Below are 4,373 nucleotides of genomic sequence, written 5' to 3'. Positions count from 1 at the left end.
GCACATGTAGATTATATTATGCCAAATTACTGTATTATATTACTTAGATGTATATTTTGCTTCTGTAAATCTGTCTAATCCCTTATTTTATTTTTATTTCTAGTTTATATACTTACATTAGTAATTAATTTTGCACTACATGCTTAATACTTTTTATATATTATTATTATTATTACTATTATTATTATTATTTTTCTTTCTGTTAATACATATGTGCACTATTTGTAAGCAGTCCAGCTTAAATTGCTTTGGCAATACAAATGTATAATTTTTGTCATGCCAATAAAGCACACTTAAATTGAAATTGAAATTGAAATTGAGAGAGAGAGAGGACAAAGAGCTCAACTGTATTTGTTGGCTTCTCTTTCACACCTGGCTGAAGGCCATGATAATGTCTTTGTATATAATAATGGTTTAATTAAAGTAGTGCTCGACTGGCCATAGAAATATGAGGTTATAGCAAATGATTCAAAACCTAGTGTCAGTTTATCAGAGCGCAAATTCATGATTTATAGCACCTATCTCCTTGGTTACAAACACCTTGAATCAGAAATGCCTTCATGTTTCATCTTCAAAGAGGAAAACTATTTAAACTATCTTGTAAACATCTGATTGCTATAGAGGGGTTGTTTTATAATCTAATAAAAAAGAAAGGTCTGTGTCAGTACAAGCAAAATATAACCTTGTAGCCTGTGTTGCTGACTGTTTGTATTCAGCGTTGATCTCTTCATTTACCATAGGCCGTTTGGTCAGTTTGGTCATTGTGTGTGCCAGTTTGGTCTGTTTGTTCTATTGATTCAAATTGTGTCATTATGGTTCACCGCCAATGCTAGTAAACATATTTAAATAAGAATGCAGTTCTTTCCAATCTATAAAACCATCACCCAGATTATAATTCATCCATGAATCACTCTTCATGTTTATATCTCTTTGGTTGATACGCAAACATATGCTTCTTCATTCGATTTTACAAAAGCAAAAAGCTGTCTTAGCCACAACATATCAGGTGATACGGAACATGTGACCACAGCCTATAAGCACCTCTTAGGTCTCATTTGGAGACATAAAAAATCCATTTGCATGAAAATGACATTACTGAAATTGCGATCAGATGGCAGCATGTGAGGCTGAAGTATCATTCTCGGGAGATGAGGTGGCGGCTGTATCCTTAATTGAAAAGTGAATGAGGATAAAGCCTTGTGCTGATAAGCGGAAAGAATGTTCTGTTAACCCTGTCCAGTTTATCATTGTTCATTCTTTTATGTAGACTAATCTTTCTCTTTCTTTCTCATTGTTCTCATGGTCTCTTCATCTTTGTTCCCTATCTGTTTTTGTAATAAGTTGAAGAGTTTTTTTTATGCCTGTGTAATAGAACCATCTTTTTTCTTTCAGCAAGTTTTTCTTTCTCTTTTCTTTTATAAGGTGATTACGATTACCTTCAACAATGTATGCTAATGAATTACATGAATTATTAGAATAAACGACATAATATGTAACAACATCTGTGCTATAGTTTCCTTTTCCTGTTTCAAGATGCTCTCATTAAAAATTCACTTTTACTGTTTGTATCACTCCACTTGTCTTTGCAATATAAAGCATAATGAACTGTTTGGACTGCAAAAATAATGTGTACTGACACTGGAAGCCTTAAACATTCAAGTTTAAAATGGTTTGAATTAGGTCTCCTCTGATGTAGTAGAACTGGCTAGGTGGTGCTATCACAAAATACTAGGGTCCTTATGCAGTATCCTAAGACTGTGGTACTGAGACTGCAGCTAAACGCCACCATTTGTTTGGAATTGGAATGTGCGAAGCTTCCGGATGCATATCATCCAGTTTGTTTTAGCTGTACAAAAAGTGAATCTTAATGTGGTAAACTGGTATTTCATATCATGTTTTTTTTTTTATGTATTGTTGTAATTATAAACAAACAGGTTTGTAGTGTAAATAGTTTTAACGTTTATTGCACTGTGCTATTTTCATATACATATATTCCTTTACAGAAAATAGCTTCCTTCCATTTTGCAAAATAAGGTGGATACTATTATATGTGGCGGATTTTGAAGTAGTTATGGGGGTTTTCACTGATTCTTTCCGCAGGTAACATCATTATGCCATTAGGTGGCAAAATGTGAGTCTTGTTGCATATTATGGGCCAGATCTATAAACAGGGCAAATTAGCGTGAGAGCGCAATTCCAAAAAAGTGCTAATGGGAGTGGACATTTGTGTGGGTGATTTACTGACAATGCGCAAATTAAAGAACACAGACGCAGCCAGATAATTTCCATACTTACCAACACAATCTACCAAGAGCAGAGCAAATAAGCGTTTGCTTTAAGACATGCTTTTTTAGTGCAAATGTTAGTAAGTCGCGTTGCGTGATTCATTTTAATACTCTCCTCCCATAAATTTTGCGTCTGAAAGGGAAACTCCTACAAATGCATATTAAAAAAGGTCAGGTGCAAAAAAAAAAAGTTGTGTTCACGCCTTTTCAGCAATAATTCTTCACTGTGCGTCCTTAGTAAATCCTGACAGTACTATTTTAACACCAAAAGATGGTTTGCACTGGTGCAAGCTGTTAGTAAATCTGGCCCTATGTGTGAGTCATTGAATCATAATTCAAAATCATTGATTAATTCTAGAATCAAACCCCAGTTTGTTGCTTGGAGACGCGCAGAGGATTCTGCTTTGAATTTGTGGGGAACTGTTTCCTTTGGCTCAATGAAAATGGTCAAAATAACTGGTCATATTGTGTATAAAACGTCTCAGGTTACGTGTGTAACTGTGGTTCCCTGAGAAGGGTAACGAGATGTTGCGTCCCCTTGAGGGCGCTATGGGGAATGCCTCCGGCATGACCAGTGTCTGAAGCATGAGTCTAAATACAACAATGAACTTGACACTGGAAGACGGCAGCCTATGACGTCACAACTGGTGAGGCAGAGAGTATAAAAGAGCACCTGTGAAACACGTCATCCACTTCTTGTCTGAAGGAGACATGCATGAATTCCTGAAGCATGGCAAAGGGACACAGTGTCTTGTTCCCCTTCTCATGGTACCATGGTTACATGCGTAACCTGAGACGTTCCCTTTCGAATGGGAACTCGCGCTGCCTCCCCTAGAGGGCGCTATGGGGAACAGTATACCCACGCCACCATGATGAAGGGATCAGTGCTTTATTGGCTGAACTAAGTCAAAGACCAAAATGAGTCCTCACCCCTGCTCCAGCAACAGAATCATAGGCCAGATCTTCTCAAGAACGGAGGCCTCAAAAGGAGAGAGAAAGCCTAAATATGTTCTTATTCAGGCCAGCATCCGAGGAGGCTCACAGAGAGCCTAACACTCAGAGCTAACTGGCTCGCAAAGCTCTGCAGAGTTAAGGCCTAAATACAACCCTTTCTCAAAATGAGAGGCAGCCTAGCAACACTCCATACTAAGGCCAGTAGCCAAGGAGACTAACAGCCTAGCATACTACCCTACCGCCTAGCCAAGTTCTAGAAGCGGAGGCCTCAATGAAGATAACTCACGCCTCACGCTCAGGACATCTTGTAAGGAGGCTCACAGATACTGTTCTAACAGAGCTCTGACAAGCGGAGGCCTCAATGAAGATAACTCTCTGTAGAGAAAGGAGGCTTGATAATGCTCGCAGTAGATGGCCGAGCTCTAGAAGCAGAGGCCTCAGCATGATGACTCTCTAAAACAAGAGGAGGCCTAACTACGCCCCATGCTCAAGACATCTTATAAGGAGTCTCACAGAGAGCCTGCAACTCACAGATACTGTCCTAACAGAGCTCTGGCCTCAATGAAGATAAGGGTGCATTCACACTCTGTTTGATTGCCTGGTCCGACCCCGAGTTCGACTGCTCCCCCCTGCCCCTGCTGGATTGCATTCATATTATTTTATTTGGGTCCAAACCACGGTTCGTTTACGTCATCAAGCCAGCAGCCGTTTACCCCATTGCTTAGTATCGATGGTGCAGGAGAAGGTGGCAAAATGTGTAGCATTGCTCTCTTCACTTTTATATTTATGTTTTTGAAACGTTTCAGCACATTACGGCACTTACATCTGTCTTACGAATGTACTGCAAATACTCTAAAGCAGTGTTTCCCAACCTTTTTTTAGTCGCGGCACCCTTTGGAAATTTTAACAAACTTGTGGCACCCTACAAAATTTATTTTGTCACAATACTTGAATTTCTAACTTCGATATGATACTTTGAAAAATATATTCGGTACAGCAGGGAAGAACTGCAGAATATACTGTCATACTGATATTTTTAACATTATTAAATTTTTTTGTCCATCAATGGTGGCAATCAGTAGGCTAATTTCTAATGAAGAGACCAATTTATATGACAGATTTTAATGTAGGCTT

This window comes from Sinocyclocheilus anshuiensis, unplaced genomic scaffold, assembly GCF_001515605.1.
Source record: "Sinocyclocheilus anshuiensis isolate Anshui unplaced genomic scaffold, SAMN03320099.WGS_v1.1 scaffold356, whole genome shotgun sequence".
Lineage (NCBI taxonomy): Eukaryota > Metazoa > Chordata > Actinopteri > Cypriniformes > Cyprinidae > Sinocyclocheilus > Sinocyclocheilus anshuiensis.
This window is presented reverse-complemented; position numbering follows the sequence as displayed.